This window comes from Pseudophryne corroboree, chromosome 5 (assembly GCF_028390025.1).
Source record: "Pseudophryne corroboree isolate aPseCor3 chromosome 5, aPseCor3.hap2, whole genome shotgun sequence".
NCBI classification, from domain to species: Eukaryota; Metazoa; Chordata; class Amphibia; order Anura; family Myobatrachidae; genus Pseudophryne; species Pseudophryne corroboree.
In genome coordinates, this window is record NC_086448.1 from 701033146 (window position 1) to 701052022 (window position 18877).

General features: G+C 49.3%; 1 protein-coding gene across 3 annotated transcripts in view; it reads right to left on the reverse strand.

The window, feature by feature from the left end:
* The window catches only part of NCOA2 (nuclear receptor coactivator 2), a 493980-nt gene that overhangs the window by 247411 nt on the left and 227692 nt on the right, over nucleotides 1–18877 (reverse strand). The window lies entirely within an intron of this gene.

The following is an 18877-nucleotide window of genomic DNA, read 5'->3' on the forward strand; positions in this document are numbered from 1 at the left end:
AAGTTCACTCGTCCGGCTCCGTCCAGCACATCCATGTGAACACCATGCTGATCTCTCTCCCCTTGCTTGAGGCTGCTGCTGATCCATTTCACCCGGGAAGTCCTGAGTCCATGAGTGCAGCCTCCTCCAGGAGAGGGTACATGCGCATCATCACCGACATACTGCTACTTTTATTTAGGAATAACCCGTGTTGGGTATTGTTATGTTTTAAAATAAATTACTGGTTTTAAATACAACCTCTGTTTTCAACTTTGCATGTGCCATATCCATGGATGAGAACCAGCGGGGTTGACACGTAAGGAAATACTGATTAAGGAAGGATATCCACGAGACACGGAGGGTGTTGGACTGCCAGCGTTGTGGTCAAAAGGATCAAGTGGTAGATAGAAGAGAGATCCCGCTGCCAAGAAAATAAGATTTTACTTACCGATAAATCTATTTCTCGGAGTCCGTAGTGGATGCTGGGGTTCCTGAAAGGACCATGGGGAATAGCGGCTCCGCAGGAGACAGGGCACAAAAAGTAAAGCTTTTTCCGATCAGGTGGTGTGCACTGGCTCCTCCCCCTATGACCCTCCTCCAGACTCCAGTTAGGTACTGTGCCCGGACGAGCGTACACAATAAGGGAGGATTTTGAATCCCGGGTAAGACTCATACCAGCCACACCAATCACACCGTACAACTTGTGATCTAAACCCAGTTAACAGTATGATAACAGCGGAGCCTCTGAAAGATGGCTTCCTTCAACAATAACCCGAATTAGTTAACAATAACTATGTACAATTTATGCAGATAATCCGCACTTGGGATGGGCGCCCAGCATCCACTACGGACTCCGAGAAATAGATTTATCGGTAAGTAAAATCTTATTTTCTCTATCGTCCTAGTGGATGCTGGGGTTCCTGAAAGGACCATGGGGATTATACCAAAGCTCCCAAACGGGCGGGAGAGTGCGGATGACTCTGCAGCACCGAATGAGAGAACTCCAGGTCCTCCTTAGCCAGAGTATCAAATTTGTAAAATTTTACAAACGTGTTCTCCCCTGACCACGTAGCTGCTCGGCAAAGTTGTAATGCCGAGACCCCTCGGGCAGCCGCCCAAGATGAGCCCACCTTCCTTGTGGAGTGGGCCTTTACAGATTTAGGCTGTGGCAGGCCTGCCACAGAATGTGCAAGTTGGATTGTGCTACAGATCCAACGAGCAATCGTCTGCTTAGACGCCGGAGCACCCATCTTGTTGGGTGCATACAATATAAACAACGAGTCAGATTTTCTGACTCCAGCTGTCCTTGCAATATATATTTTTAATGCTCTGACAACGTCCAGTAACTTGGAGTCCTCCAAGTCACTTGTAGCCGCAGGCACTACAATAGGCTGGTTCAGATGAAATGCTGACACCACCTTAGGGAGAAAATGCGGACGAGTCCGCAGTTCTGCCCTGTCCGAATGGAAAATCAGATATGGGCTTTTGTAAGATAAAGCTGCCAATTCTGACACTCTCCTGGCAGAAGCCAGGGCTAGAAGCATGGTCACTTTCCATGTGAGATATTTCAAATCCACCTTTTTTAGTGGTTCAAACCAATGAGATTTTAGGAAATCCAAAACCACATTGAGATCCCACGGTGCCACTGGAGGCACCACAGGAGGCTGTATATGCAGCACTCCCTTAACAAAGGTCTGGACTTCAGGGACTGAAGCCAATTCTTTTTGAAAGAAAATCGACAGGGCCGAAATTTGAACCTTAATAGATCCCAATTTGAGACCCATTGACAATCCTGATTGCAGGAAATGTAGGAATCGACCCAGTTGAAATTCCTCCGTCGGAGCACTCCGATCTTCGCACCACGCAACATATTTTCGCCAAATTCGGTGATAATGTTGCACGGTTACTTCCTTCCTTGCTTTAATCAAAGTAGGAATGACTTCTTCCGGCATGCCTTTTTCCTTTAGGATCCGGCGTTCAACCGCCATGCCGTCAAACGCAGCCGCGGTAAGTCTTGAAACAGACAGGGACCCTGCTGAAGCAAGTCCCTCCTTAGAGGTAGAGGCCACGGATCTTCCGTGATCATCTCTTGAAGTTCCGGGTACCAAGTCCTTCTTGGCCAATCCGGAACCACTAGTATCGTTCTTACGCCTCTTTGCCGTATAATTCTCAATACTTTTGGTATGAGAGGCAGAGGAGGAAACACATACACCGACTGGTACACCCAAGGCGTTACCAGCGCGTCCACAGCTATTGCCTGCGGATCTCTTGACCTGGCGCAATACCTGTCCAGTTTTTTGTTGAGGCGAGACGCCATCATGTCCACCATTGGTCTTTCCCAACGGGTTACCAGCATGTGGAAGACTTCTGGATGAAGTCCCCACTCTCCCGGGTGAAGATCGTGTCTGCTGAGGAAGTCTGCTTCCCAGTTGTCCACTCCCGGGATGAACACTGCTGACAGTGCTATCACATGATTCTCTGCCCAGCGAAGAATCCTTGCAGCTTCTGCCATTGCACTCCTGCTTCTTGTGCCGCCCTGTCTGTTCACATGGGCGACTGCCGTGATGTTGTCCGACTGGATCAACACCGGTTTTCCCTGAAGCAGAGGTTCTGCCTGGCTTAGAGCATTGTATATTGCTCTTAGTTCCAGAATGTTTATGTGAAGAGACGTTTCCAGGCTCGTCCATACTCCCTGGAAGTTTCTTCCTTGTGTGACTGCTCCCCAGCCTCTCAGGCTGGCGTCCGTGGTCACCAGGATCCAATCCTGTATGCCGAATCTGCGGCCCTCCAATAGATGAGCACTCTGCAACCACCACAGAAGAGACACCCTTGTCCTTGGAGACAGGGTTATCCGCAGGTGCATCTGAAGATGCGACCCTGACCATTTGTTCAACAGATCCCTTTGGAAAATTCTTGCGTGGAATCTGCCGAATGGAATTGCTTCGTAAGAAGCCACCATTTTTCCCAGGACTCTTGTGCATTGATGTACAGACACCTTTCCTGGTTTTAGGAGGTTCCTGACAAGCTCGGATAACTCCTTGGCTTTTTCCTCCGGGAGAAAAACCTTTTTCTGAACCGTGTCCAGAATCATCCCTAGGAACAGCAGACGAGTTGTCGGCATTAACTGGGATTTTGGAATATTCAGAATCCACCCGTGCTGTTTTAGCACTTCCTGAGACAGTGCTAATCCCATCTCTAGCTGTTCTCTGGACCTCGCCCTTATTAGGAGATCGTCCAAGTATGGGATAATTAATACGCCTTTTCTTCGAAGAAGAATCATCATCTCGGCCATTACCTTTGTAAAGATCCGAGGTGCCGTGGACAATCCGAACGGCAGCGTCTGAAACTGATAGTGACAGTTTTGTACAACGAACCTGAGGTACCCCTGGTGTGAGGGGTAAATTGGAACGTGGAGATACGCATCCTTGATGTCCAAGGATACCATAAAGTCCCCCTCTTCCAGGTTCGCTATCACTGCTCTGAGTGACTCCATTTTGAACTTGAACTTCTTTATGTACAGGTTCAAGGACTTCAGATTTAGAATAGGCCTTACCGAGCCATCCGGCTTCGGTACCACAAAAAGAGTGGAATAATACCCCTTCCCTTGTTGCAGAAGAGGTACCTTGACTATCACCTGCTGAGAGTACAGCTTGTGAATGGCTTCCAACACCGTCTCCCTTTCGGAGGGGGACGTTGGTAAAGCAGACTTCAGGAAACGGCGAGGTGGATCTGTCTCTAATTCCAACCTGTATCCCTGAGATATTATCTGCAGGATCCAGGGATCTACTTGCGAGTGAGCCCACTGCGCGCTGTAATTTTTGAGACGACCCCCCACGGTCCCCGAGTCCGCTTGAGAAGCCCCAGCGTCATGCTGAGGCTTTTGTAGAAGCCGGGGAGGGCTTCTGATCCTGGGAAGGAGCTGCGTGTTGCTGTCTCTTCCCTCGACCTTTGCCTCGTGGCAGATATGAATAGCCCTTTGCTCTCTTATTTTTAAAGGAACGAAAGGGCTGCGGTTGAAAAGTCGGTGCCTTTTTCTGTTGGGGAGTGACTTGAGGTAGAAAGGTGGATTTCCCGGCTGTAGCCGTGGCCACCAAATCTGATAGACCGACTCCAAATAACTCCTCCCCTTTATACGGCAAAACTTCCATATGCCGTTTTGAATCCGCATCGCCTGTCCACTGTCGCGTCCATAAAGCTCTTCTGGCCGAAATGGACATAGCACTTACCCGTGATGCCAGTGTGCATATATCCCTCTGTGCATCACGCATATAAAGAAATGCATCCTTTATTTGTTCTAACGACAGTAAAATATTGTCCCTGTCCAGGGTATCAATATTTTCAATCAGGGATTCTGACCAAACTACCCCCGCACTGCCCATCCAGGCAGTCGCTACAGCTGGTCGTAGTATAACACCTGCATGTGTGTATATACTTTTCTCTATCGTCCTAAGTGGATGCTGGGGTTCCTGAAAGGACCATGGGGAATAGCGGCTCCGCAGGAGACAGGGCACAAAAAAGTAAAGCTTTACTAGGTCAGGTGGTGTGCACTGGCTCCTCCCCCCATGACCCTCCTCCAGACTCCAGTTAGATTTTGTGCCCGAACGAGAAGGGTGCAATCTAGGTGGCTCTCCTAAAGAGCTGCTTAGAGAAAGTTTAGTTTAGGTTTTTTTCTTTACAGTGAGTCCTGCTGGCAACAGGATCACTGCAACGTGGGACTTAGGGGGAAAGTAGTAAACTCACCTGCATGCAGAGTGGATTTGCTGCTTGGCTACTGGACACCATTAGCTCCAGAGGGATCGAACACAGGCCCAGCCGTGGAGTCCGGTCCCGGAGCCGCGCCGCCGACCCCCTTGCAGATGCTGAAGCGTGAAGAGGTCCGGAAACCGGCGGCTGAAGACTCCTCAGTCTTCATAAGGTAGCGCACAGCACTGCAGCTGTGCGCCATTTTCCTCTCAGCACACTTCACTGGGCAGTCACTGAGGGTGCAGAGCGCTGGGGGGGGGCGCTCTGAGAGGCAAATATAAACCTTATACAAGGCTAAAAATACCTCACATATAGCCCATAGGGGCTATATGGAGATATTTAACCCCTGCCTGACTGGAAAAATAGCGGGAGAAGAACCCGCCGAAAAAGGGGCGGGGCCTATCTCCTCAGCACACGGCGCCATTTTCTGTCACAGCTCCGCTGGTCAGAACGGCTCCCAGGTCTCTCCCCTGCACTGCACTACAGAAACAGGGTAAAACAGAGAGGGGGGGCACATTAATGGCTATATATATATATATTAAAGCAGCTATAAGGGAGCACTTAATATAAGGATATCCCTTGTATATATAGCGCTTTGTGGTGTGTGCTGGCAGACTCTCCCTCTGTCTCCCCAAAAGGGCTAGTGGGTCCTGTCTTCATTAGAGCATTCCCTGTGAGTTTGCGGTGTGTGTCGGTACGTGGTGTCGACATGTATGAGGACGATATTGGTGTGGAGGCGGAGCAATTGCCAAATATGCAGATGTCACCCCCCAGGGGGTCGACACCAGAATGGATGCCTTTATTTGTGGAATTACGTGATGGTTTATCTTCCCTTAAACAGTCAGTTGAGGACATGAGGCGGCCGGACAATCAATTAATGCCTGTCCAGGCGCCTCAAACACCGTCAGGGGCTGTAAAACGCCCTTTGCCTCAGTCGGTCGACACAGACCCAGACACGGGCACTGATTCCAGTGACGACGGTAGAAATTCAAACGTATTTTCCAGTAGGGCCACACGTTATATGATTTTGGCAATGAAGGAGACGTTACATTTAGCTGATACTACAGATACCGTAAAACAGGGTATTATGTATGGTGTGAAAAAACTACAAACAGTTTTTCCTGAATCAGAAGAATTAAATGACGTGTGTGATGAAGCGTGGGTTGCTCCTGATAAAAAGTTGATAATTTCAAAAAAAGTTATTGGCATTATACCCTTTCCCGCCAGAGGTTAGGGCGCGCTGGGAAACACCCCCTAAGGTGGACAAGGCGCTCACACGCTTATCCAAACAAGTGGCGTTACCCTCTCCTGAGACGGCCGCACTTAAGGATCCATCAGATAGAAAGATGGAAGTTATTCAAAAGAATATATACACACATGCAGGTGTTATACTACGACCAGCTATAGCAACTGCCTGGATGTGCAGTGCTGGAGTAGTTTGGTCAGAATCCCTGATTGAAAATATTGATACCCTATATAGGGACAATGTTTTACTGTCGTTAGAACAAATAAAGGATGCATTTATCTATATGCGTGATGCACAGAGGGATATTTGCACACTGGCATCTCGGGTGAGTGCTATGTCCATTTCAGCCAGAAGAGCCTTATGGACACGACAGTGGACAGGCGATGCGGATTCAAAACGTCACATGGAGGTTTTGCCGTATAAAGGGGAGGAGTTATTTGGAGTTGGTCTATCAGACTTGGTGGCCACGGCTACTGCCGGGAAATCCACTTTTTTACCTCAAGTCACTCCCCAACAGAGAAAGGCACCGACCTTTCAACCGCAGCCTTTTCGCTCCTACAAAAATAAGAGAGCAAAGGGCTTGTCGTACCTGCCACGAGGCAGAGGAAGAGGGAAGAGACACCAACAGGCAGCTCCTTCCCAGGAACAGAAGCCCTCCCCGGCTCCTGCAAAAACCTCAGCATGACGCTGGGGCCTCTCAAGCGGACTCGGGGACAGTGGGGGGCCGTCTCAAAAATTACAGCGCGCAGTGGGCTCACTCGCAGGTAGACCCCTGGATCCTGCAGATAATATCTCAGGGGTACAGGTTGGAATTAGAGACGGATCCTCCTCATCGTTTCCTGAAGTCTGCCTTACCAACCGTCTCTTCCGAAAGGGAGAGGGTGTTGGAAGCCATTCACAAGCTGTACGCTCAGCAGGTGATAGTCAAAGTACCCCTATTACAACAAGGAAAGGGGTATTATTCCACTCTATTTGTGGTACCGAAGCCGGATGGCTCGGTAAGGCCTATTCTAAATCTGAAGTCCTTGAACCTCTACATAAAAAAGTTCAAGTTCAAGATGGAGTCACTCAGAGCAGTGATAGCGAACCTGGAAGAAGGGGACTTTATGGTATCCTTGGACATCAAGGATGCGTATCTACACGTTCCGATTTACCCCGCACACCAGGGGTACCTCAGGTTCATTGTTCAAAACTGTCACTATCAGTTTCAGACGCTGCCGTTCGGATTGTCCACGGCGCCTCGGGTCTTTACCAAGGTAATGGCCGAGATGATGATTCTTCTTCGAAGAAAAGGCGTATTAGTTATCCCATACTTGGACGATCTCCTAATAAGGGCAAGGTCCAGAGAACAGCTGGAGACAGCTTTAGCACTATCTCAAGAGGTGCTAAGACAAATGATTCTGGACACGGTTCAGAAAAAGGTTTTCCTTCCAGAGGAAAAAGCCAAGGATCAGGAACCTCCTAAAACCAGGAAAAGTGTCAGTACATCAATGCACAAGAGTCCTGGGAAAAATGGTGGCTTCTTACGAAGCAATTCCATTCGGCAGATTCCATGCAAGAATATTCCAAAGGGATCTGTTGGACAAATGGTCAGGGTCGCATCTGCAGATGCACCTGCGAATAACCCTGTCACCAAAGACAAGGGTGTCACTTCTGTGGTGGTTGCAGAAGGCTCACCTATTAGAAGGCCGCAGATTCGGCATTCAGGATTGGATCCTGGTGACCACGGACGCCAGCCTGAGAGGCTGGGGAGCAGTCACACAAGGAAGAAAGTATGGACGAGTCTGGAAAAGTCTCTTCACATAAACATTCTGGAACTAAGAGCAATCTACAATGCTCTAAGCCAGGCGGAACTTCTCCTGCAAGGAAAGCCGGTGTTGATTCAGTCGGACAACATCACGGCGGTCGCCCATGTAAACAGGCAGGGCGGCACAAGAAGCAGGAGTGCAATGGCAGAAGCTGCCAAGATTCTTCGCTGGGCGGAGAATCACGTGATAGCACTGTCAGCAGTGTTCATCCCGGGCGTGGACAACTGGGAAGCAGACTTCCTCAGCAGACACGATCTTCATCCGGGAGAGTGGGGTCTACATCCAGAAGTCTTCAACATGTTAATAGACCGTTGGGAAAGACCAATTGTAGACATGATGGCGTCTCGCCTCAACAAGAAACTGGACAAATATTGCGCCAGGTCAAGAGATCCACAGGCAATAGCTGTGGACGCACTGGTAACTCCTTGGGTGTACCAGTCAGTGTATGTGTTTCCTCCTCTGCCGCTCATACCAAAGGTATTGAAGATCATACGGCAAAGAAGAGTAAGAACAATACTAGTGGTTCCGGATTGGCCGAGAAGGACTTGGTATCCGGAACTTCAAGAGATGCTCACGGACGAACCGTGGCCTCTACCTCTGAGAAGGGACCTGCTACAGCAGGGTCCCTGTCTTTTTCAAGACTTACCGCGGCTGCGTTTGACGGCATGGCGGTTGAACGCCAGATCCTAAAAGGGAAAGGCATTCCAGAAGAAGTCATTCCTACCTTGATTAAGGCACGGAAGGAAGTCACCGTGAAACATTATCACCGCATTTGGCGAAAATATGTAGCGTGGTGCGAGGATCGGAGGGTTCCGACGGAGGAATTCCAACTGGGTCGTTTCCTACATTTCCTGCAATCAGGATTATCTATGGGTCTCAAATTGGGATCCATTAAGGTTCAAATTTCGGCCCTGTCAATATTCTTCCAAAAAGAATTGGCCTCTGTCCCTGAGGTCCAGACTTTTGTCAAGGGAGTACTGCATATACAGCCTCCTGTGGTGCCTCCGGTGGCACCGTGGGATCTAAATGTAGTTTTAGATTTCCTCAAATCCCATTGGTTTGAACCATTGAAAAAGGTGGATTTGAAATATCTCACATTGAAAGTGACTATGTTACTAGCCCTGGCCTCTGCCAGGAGAGTATCTGAATTGGCGGCTTTATCTTATAAAAGTCCTTATCTAATCTTCCATTCGGATAGGGCAGAACTGCGGACTCGTCCGCATTTTCTCCCTAAAGTGGTATCAGCATTTCATCTGAACCAACCTATTGTGGTGCCTGCGGCCACTAGCGACTTGGAGGACTCCAAGTTGTTGGACGTTGTCAGAGCCTTAAAAATATACATTGCAAGGACGGCTGGAGTCAGAAAATCTGACTCGCTGTTTATATTGTATGCACCCAACAAGTTGGGCGCACCTGCTTCTAAGCAGTCGATTGCTCGTTGGATTTGTAACACAATTCAACTTGCACATTCTGTGGCAGGCCTGCCACAGCCTAAAACTGTAAAAGCCCACTCCACAAGGAAGGTGGGCTCATCTTGGGCGGCTGCCCGAGGGGTCTCGGCATTACAACTCTGCCGAGCAGCTACGTGGTCGGGGGAGAACACGTTTGTAAAATTTTACAAATTTGATACCCTGGCAAAGGAGGACCTGGAGTTCTCTCATTCGGTGCTGCAGAGTCATCCGCACTCTCCCGCCCGTTTGGGAGCTTTGGTATAATCCCCATGGTCCTTTCAGGAACCCCAGCATCCACTTAGGACGATAGAGAAAATAAGAATTTACTTACCGATAATTCTATTTCTCGGAGTCCGTAGTGGATGCTGGGCGCCCATCCCAAGTGCGGATTATCTGCAATACTTGTACATAGTTATTGTTAACTAATTCGGGTTATTGTTAAGGAGCCATCTTTAAGAGGCCCTTTCTGTTGTCATACTGTTAACTGGGTTTAGATCACAAGTTGTACGGTGTGATTGGTGTGGCTGGTATGAGTCTTACCCGGGATTCAAAATGCCTCCCTTATTGTGTATGCTCGTCCGGGCACAGTACCTAACTGGAGTCTGGAGGAGGGTCATGGGGGGAGGAGCCAGTGCACACCACCTGACCTAGTAAAGCTTTACTTTTTTGTGCCCTGTCTCCTGCGGAGCCGCTATTCCCCATGGTCCTTTCAGGAACCCCAGCATCCACTACGGACTCCGAGAAATAGAATTATCGGTAAGTAAATTCTTATTTTTTGGATATTTTCCATCCTCCTATCTGATGGATCTTTAAGTGCGGCCGTCTCAGGAGAGGGTAACGCCACTTGTTTAGATAAGCGTGTTAGCGCCTTGTCCACCCTAGGAGGTGTTTCCCAGCGCTCCCTAACCTCTGGCGGGAAAGGGTATAATGCCAATAATTTCTTTGAAATTATCAGCTTTTTATCAGGGGCAACCCACGCTTCATTACACACGTCATTTAGTTCTTCTGATTCAGGAAAAACTATAGGTAGTTTTTTCATACCCCACATAATACCCTGTTTAGTGGTACCTGTAGTATCAGCTAAATGTAACGCCTCCTTCATTGCCAAAATCATATAACGTGTGGCCCTACTGGAAAATACGGTTGATTCGTCACCGTCACCACTGGAGTCATCGCCTGTGTCTGGGTCTGTGTCGACCGACTGAGGCAAAGGGCGTTTCACAGCCCCTGACGGTGTTTGAGTCGCCTGGACAGGCACTAATTGATTGTCCGGCCGTCTCATGTCGTCAAACGACTGCTTTAGCGTGTTGACACTATCCCGTAGTTCCATAAATAAAGGCATCCATTCTGGTGTCGACTCCCTAGGGGGTGACATCCTCATATTTGGCAATTGCTCCGCCTCCACACCAATATCGTCCTCATACATGTCGACACACACGTACCGACACACAGCAGACACACAGGGAATGCTCCTAACGAAGACAGGACCCACTAGCCCTTTGGGGAGACAGAGGGAGAGTTTGCCAGCACACACCAAAAGCGCTATATATATATCAGGGATAGCCTTATAATAAGTGCTCCCTTATAGCTGCTTTGTTATATCAAAATATCGCCATAAATGTGCCCCCCCCTCTCCGTTTTACCCTGTTTCTGTAGTGCAGTGCAGGGGAGAGACTTGGGAGCCGTCCTGACCAGCGGAGCTGTGAGAGGAAATGGCGCCGTGTGCTGAGGAGATAGGCCCCGCCCCTTTTCCGGCGGGCTCGTCTCCCGCTATTTAGAAAAATTAGGCAGGGGTTAAATATCTCCATATAGCCTCTAGGGCTATATGTGAGGTATTTTTAGCCTTTATAGGTACTCATTTGCCTCCCAGGGCGCCCCCCTCCCAGCGCCCTGCACCCTCAGTGACTGCCGTGTGAAGTGTGCTGAGAGGAAAATGGCGCACAGCTGCAGTGCTGTGCGCTACCTTTAGAAGACTGCAGGAGTCTTCAGCCGCCGATTCTGGACCTCTTCTGATTTCAGCATCTGCAAGGGGGCCGGCGGCGTGGCTCCGGTGACCATCCAGGCTGTACCTGTGATCGTCCCTCTGGAGCTTGATGTCCAGTAGCCAAGAAACCAATCCATCCTGCACGCAGGTGAGTTGACTCCTTCTCCCCTCAGTCCCTCGCTGCAGTGATCCTGTTGCCAGCAGGAATCACTGTAAAATAAAAAACCTAGCTAAACTTTCTCTAAGCAGCTCTTTAGGAGAGCCACCTAGATTGCACCCTTCTCGGCCGGGCACAAAAATCTAACTGGAGTCTGGAGGAGGGTCATAGGGGGAGGAGCCAGTGCACACCACCTGATCGGAAAAAGCTTTACTTTTTGTGCCCTGTCTCCTGCGGAGCCGCTATTCCCCATGGTCCTTTCAGGAACCCCAGCATCCACTAGGACGATAGAGAAAGATACCTTTACATGCACGAACCAAAGAGGTTCTATTGTAAGTGTGTTTTCAATTGACCATATGAAGTGCACTAGGAAACCCTTGGGAGTCCATCACTAAAGCCCGCACAGATTTAGAATGTTGTGTAGAAGGTGATACATTACATTAGAGATTCACAATCCAGCGCCGAGCTTACCACTGTGCTATAATATATGTGATCTTTTTTGGTGTGTATACCTGTGGATAAGCACAGCTGCAAGATTTAAAGAAGCGCTAGGGGAGTTCAACCTGAACCTGTGCCTTCCTCGGATTATTCAAGAGGCTTTGGTGAAAGCTAATTGCACATAATCCATTTTGAACCAGATCCTGAGTGGTTAACCCAGCTTTGCAAGACAAACATGACATGAGTATTGGTGCTGCTGTGGAGAGTGTATCCTCCTCACCCTTGCCTCTCTTAGACATTATAAATAAATCACACACCTTTACAGTGTTAAACTACACAAATTGTGACCGTATTCACTTTAAAATATGTTAAAGTGACATATAATCCGATCCCTCCCTGCTTTGCACCAGCATTGAGGATCAGAATACTGACATAAAATAGTAAAGCTGACAGAAAATAGTAAAGTCAGCAATCACACTAGCAATCAATCACAGGTTATACATTAGTAAAACAAGCAATATGAGCACACAATCAACTACAGATACATTTCAAGTATGTAGAAGAAACCTATTACTGCATTGCCTTACATAGGAGTTTAAACATATTCAGTCGCACAGCAAAAGAAAACAGCAGCAATAGTTTGCAGACTCATATGCATCAGGCACTTATCCAACTATTCGTACCAAAGGTAGATAGAGACTTAGTGCTGTATCACTCTGCTCAGGAGAGTGGGATACAGGGAGACTTCACCCCGCTTCCAGGATCGATCAATACGTTAGTGAACGCTGATTGGATCCAGACGCTATTAGTGTACACAATTGCCCTGTGAACCTACAGTGAACAGACACCCGAGTGAACACCGATGCACAAGTCATACAGCTGCCTATGCTGCGACTGGGTCCTTTTAGAAACACAGCGTCTCAGAGGGAAGCGGGAACTCAGTACATGGCGGGAAACTCGGAGGAAACTGGTCATGAACCGGGGAGGAGGGGCGACCAAGGGAGAGTCTTACTCCCCACTTCTGACATCAACCCTAGGGATCGTGGCCTCATACTACCCCCGGAGCCTATGATCCCTGAGGCCTAGCGCTGGTGCACCTGAGGTGGCAGCCGCATCAGCGACTGTTCGATAGTCTCCATCCCGAAACAGTGCGGCTGTGTCTCGCGTATCCCCTACTAAGCTGAACCGATGCCTTACCTTCTCCCCGTGCTCCGGCTACAGCCTGGTATTGTCTGCTGGACTTGCTAGTACATCCTGCACAGACACCCGCCGAAACAGCACTGTACACGTGGGTAAGCGTTGTTGCGACCCGGCAGGGAGTTGTTGGGGCGACTTTTTCTAAGGTACGTATAAGATGCTTTTTAGAAAGATAGCTCAAAAAATATTGTAAGACTATAAAAATAGAATAAAAAAATAAGAATTTACTCACCGGTAATTCTATTTCTCGTAGTCCGTAGTGGATGCTGGGAACTCCGTAAGGACCATGGGGAATAGCGGGCTCCGAAGGAGGCTGGGCACTCTAGAAAGATTTATGACTACCTGGTGTGCACTGGCTCCTCCCACTATGACCCTCCTCCAAGCCTCAGTTAGGACACTGTGCCCGGACGAGCAGACATAATAAGGAAGGATTTAGAATCCCGGATAAGACTCTTACCAGCCACACCAATCACACCGTACAACTCGTGATACTATATCCAGTTTGACAGTATGAAAACAACTGAGCCTCTCAACAGATGGCTCAACAATAACCCTTTAGTTAACAATAACTATTTACAAGTATTGCAGACAATCCGCACTTGGGATGGGCGCCCAGCATCCACTACGGACTACGAGAAATAGAATTACCGGTGAGTAAATTCTTATTTTCTCTAACGTCCTAGTGGATGCTGGGAACTCCGTAAGGACCATGGGAATTATACCAAAGCTCCCAAACGGGCGGGAGAGTGCGGATGACTCTGTAGCACCGAATGAGAGAACTCCAGGTCCTCCTCAGCCAGGGTATCAAATTTGTAGAATTTTGCAAACGTGTTTGCCCCTGACCAAGTAGCTGCTCGGCAAAGTTGTAAAGCCGAGACCCCTCGGGCAGCCGCCCAAGATGAGCCCACCTTCCTTGTGGAATGGGCATTTACAGATTTTGGCTGTGGTATGCCTGCCACAGAATGTGCAAGCTGAATTGTACTACAAATCCAGCGAGCAATAGACTGCTTAGAAGCAGGAGCACCCAGCTTGTTGGGTGCATACAGGATAAACAGCGAGTCAGAGTTTCTGACTCCAGCCGTCCTGGAAACATATATTTTCAGGGCCCTGACAACGTCTAGCAACTTGGAGACCTCCAATTCACTAGTAGCCGCCGGCACCACAATAGGCTGGTTCAGGTGAAACGCTGACACCACCTTAGGAAGAAATTGGGGACGAGTCCTCAATCCTGCCCTATCCATATGGAAAATCAGATAAGGGCTTTTACATGATAAAGCCGCCAATTCTGACACTCGCCTGGCTGAAGCCAAGGCCAATAACATGACCACTTTCCACGTGAGATATTTTAGATCCACGGTTTTTAGTGGCTCAAACCAATGTGATTTTAAGAAAACTCAACACCACGTTGAGATCCCAAGGTGCCACAGGGGGCACAAACGGGGGCTGAATATGCAGCACTCCTTTCACAATGTCTGAACTTCAGGTACTGAAGCTAATTCTTTTTGAAAGAAAATCGACAGAGCCGAGATCTGTACTTTAATGGAGCCTAGACTTAGACCCATATTCACTCCTGCTTGCAGGAAATGTAGAAATCGACCTAGTGGAAATTCCTCTGTTGGGGCCTTTTTGGCCTCGCACCATGCAACATATTCCCGCCACATGCGGTGATAATGCTTTGCCGTAACATCTTTCCTGGCTTTAATAAGCGCAGGAATGACTTCTTCCGGAATACCCTTTTCCTTTAGGATCCGGCGCTCAATCGCCATGCCGTCAAACGCAGCCGCGATAAGTCTTGGAACAGACAGGGCCCCTGCTGAAGCAGGTCCTGTCTGAGCGGCAGAGGCCATGGGTCCTCTGATATCATTTCCTGAAGTTCCGGGTACCAAGCCCTTCTTGGCCAATCCGGAACCACGAGTATCGTTCTTACTCCTCGCCATCTTATTATTCTCAGTACCTTTGGTATGAGAGGCAGAGTAGGGAACACATAAACCGACTGGTACACCCACGGTGTCACTAGAGCGTCCACAGCTATCGCCTGAGGGTCCCTTGACCTGGCGCAATATCTCTTTAGCTTTTTGTTGAGGCGGGACGCCATCATGTCCACCTGTGGCCTTTCCCAACGGTTTACCAACAGCAGGAAGACTTCTGGATGAAGTCCCCACTCTCCCGGGTGTAGGTCGTGTCTGCTGAGGAAGTCTGCTTCCCAGTTGTCCACTCCCGGAATGAACACTGCTGACAGTGCTAGTACGTGATTTTCCGCCCATCGGAGAATCCTTGTGGCTTCTGCCATTGCCATCCTGCTTCTTGTGCCGCCCTGTCGGGTCACATGGGCGACTGCCGTGATGTTGTCTGACTGGATCAGTACCGGCTGGTTTTGAAGCAGGGGTCTTGTTGTAAATGGCCCTCAGTTCCAGAATTTATATGTAGGGAAGTCTCCTGACTTGACCATAGGCCCTGGAAGTTTCTTCCCTGTGTGACTGCTCCCCAGCCTTGAAGGCTGGCATCCGTGGTCACCAGGACCCAGTCCTGTATGCCGAAACTGCGGCCCTCTAGAAGATGAGCACCCTGCATCCACCACAGTATAGACACCCTGGTCCTTGGAGACAGGGTTATCATTTGATGCATTTGAAGATGCGATTCCGACCACTTATCTAAGAGGTCTCACGGGAAGGTCCTCGCATGGAACCTGCCGAATGGAATTGCTTCGTATGAAGCCACCATTTTTCCCAGGACTCGTGTGCAACGATGCACCGATACCCTTTTTGGTTTTAGGAGGTCTCTGACTAGAGATGACAGCTCCTTGGCTTTCTCCTGCGGGAGAAACACTTTTTTCTGTTCTGTGTCCAAAATCATCCCCAGGAACAGTAAGCGAGTGGAAGGAACCAGCTGTGACTTTGGAATGTTCAGAATCCAGCCATGCTGTTGTAGCACCTCCTGAGATAGTGCTACTCCGACCAGTAACTGCTCCCTGGACCTTGCCTTTATAAGGAGATCATCCAAGTATGGGATAAATAAAAACTCCCTTTTTTTTTTGAAGGAGTATCATCATTTCTGCCATTACCTTGGTAAACACCCTCGGTGCCGTGGACAGTCCAAACGGTAGTGTCTGGAATTGGTAATGGCAATCCTGTACCACAATCTGAGGTACTCCTGGTGAGGAAGGTAAATAGGGACATGCAGGTAAGCATCCTTGATGTCCAGGGATACCATGTAATCCCCCTCGTCCAGGCTTGCAATAACCGCCCTGAGCGATTCCATCTTGAACTTTGTTATGTAAGTGTTCAAGGATTTCCATTTTAAAATGGGTCTCACCGAACCGGCTGGTTTCGGTACCACAAACAGTGTGGAATAGTAACCCCGTCCTTGTTGAAGTAGGGGCACCTTGACTATCACCTGCTGGGAATACAGCTTGTGAATTGCCTCTAGCACAGCCTCCCTGCCTGAGGGAGTTGTCGGCAAGGCAGATTTGAGTAAACGGCGGGGGGGAGACGCCTCGACTTCCAGCTTGTACCCCTGAGATACTACTTGAAGGATCCAGGGATCCACCTGTGAGCGAGCCCACTGATCGCTGAAATTTTTGAGGCGGCCCTCCACCGTACCTGGCTACGCCTGTGGAGCCCCCGCGTCATGCGGTGGACTCAGAGGAAGCAGGGGAAGAATTTTGATTCTGGGGACTGGCTGCTGGTGCAGCATTTTCCCTCTTCCCTCGTTTGACCCGCCTGCTTTTTTGAAGCCGAAAATACTGTACCTGATAATACAGTGCGTTTCTTAGGCTGTGAGGAAACCTGAGGTAAAATATTTTCATCCCAGCTGTTGCTGTGGATACGAGGTCCCAGAGACCATCCCCAACCAATTCCTCACCCTTATAAGGCTCTATGTGCCTTTTAAAGTCAGCATCACCTGTCCAGTGTCGGGTCTCCAATACCCTCCTGACAGAATGGACATTGCAATAATTCAGGATGCCAGCCGGCAAAATATTCCTCTGTGCATCCCTCATATATAAGACGACGTCTTATGTTCGCAAAATAGTATCCCTGTTTGAAAGGGGTACAGACCACGCTGCAGCAGTCTGCAGGTCTCAGTCTAGTACCTGAGTGTGTAATTACAGACTTCAGGATAGCCTCCTGCTATTTATCAGCAGGTACCTTCAAAGTGGCCGTATCCTAAGACGGCAGTGCCACCTTGACAAACGTGTGAGCGCCTTATCCACCCTAGGGGATATCTCCCAGCGTAACTTATCCTCTGGCGGGAAAGGGTACGCCATCAGTAACTTGTTAGAAATTACCAGTTTCTTATCGGGGGAACCCACGCTTTTTCACACTTCATTCACTCATTTGATGGGGGAACAAAACACTGCCTGCTTTTTCTCCCCACACATAAAACCCTTTGTTTTTAGTGGTACTTGGGTTAATGTCAGAAATGTGTAACACATTTTATATTGCCGGGATCATGTAACGGATGTTCCTAGTGGATTGTGTATATGTCTCAACCTCGTCGACACTGGAGTCAGACCCCGTGTCGACATCTGTGTCTGCCATCTGAGGGAGCGTTGATGGCCTTTGAGACGTCTGGGCAGGCGCGGGCTGAGAAGCCGGCTGTCCCATAGCTGTTACGTCATCCAGCCTTTTATGTAAGGAGTTGACACTGTCGGTTAATACCTTCCACCTATCCATCCACTCTGGTGTCGGCCCACAGGGGCGACATCTCATTTATCGGCAACTGCTCCGCCTCCACATAAGTCTCCTCATCAAACATGTCGTCGACACAGCCGTACCGACACACCGCACACACACAAGGAATGCTCCAATGAGGACAGGACCCACAAAAGCCCTTTGGGGGGACAGAGTGAGAGTATGCCAGCACACGCCAGAGCGCTATATAATGCAGGGACTAACTAAGTTATGTCCCCTATAGCTGCTTTTATATAATTTATACTGCGCCTAAATTTAGTGCCCCCCCTCTCTGTTTTAACCCTGTTCTGTAGTGTAGACTGCAGGGGAGAGCCAGGGAGCTTCCCTCCAACGGAGCTGTGAGGGAAAAATGGCGCCAGTGTGCTGAGGAGATAGGCTCCGCCCCTTTTTCGCTGACTTTTCTCCCGCATTTTTATGGAATCTGGCAGGGGTTAATATACATCCATATAGCCCTGGGGGTTATATGTGATGTATTTTTGCCAGCCAAGGTGTTTATATTGCTGCTCAGGGCGCCCCCCCCCCCAGCGCCCTGCACCCATCAGTGACCGGAGTGTGTGGTGTGCATGAGGAGCAATGGAGCACAGCTGCAGTGCTGTGCGCTACCTTGGTGAAGACTGATGTCTTCTGCCGCCGTTTTTCCGGACCTCTTCTTGCTTCTGGCTCTGTAAGGGGGACGGCGGCGCGGCTCCGGGACCGAACACCAAGGACTGGGCCTGCGGTCGATCCCTCTGGAGCTAATGGTGTCCAGTAGCCTAAGAAGCCCAATCCGGCTGCAAGCAGGCGAGTTCGCTTCTTCTCCCCTTAGTCCCTCGCTGCAGTGAGCCTGTTGCCAGCAGGTCTCACTGAAAATAAAAAAACTAAATCTATACTTTCTTTCTAAGGGCTCAGGAGAGCCCCTAGTGTGCATCCAACCTCGGCTGGGCACAAGATCTAACTGAGGCTTGGAGGAGGGTCATAGTGGGAGGAGCCAGTGCACACCAGGTAGTCATAAATCTTTCTAGAGTGCCCAGCCTCCTTCGGAGCCCGCTATTCCCCATGGTCCTTATGGAGTTCCCAGCATCCACTAGGACGTTAGAGAAAAGCTTATGACTGCTAAAAACCAGCAGTCCATTGACCATGGTCCAGCTCCTGCCACACCAAACAAAAAAACTGAATTGCCTGAGCCAGGGATATAGGGACAGGC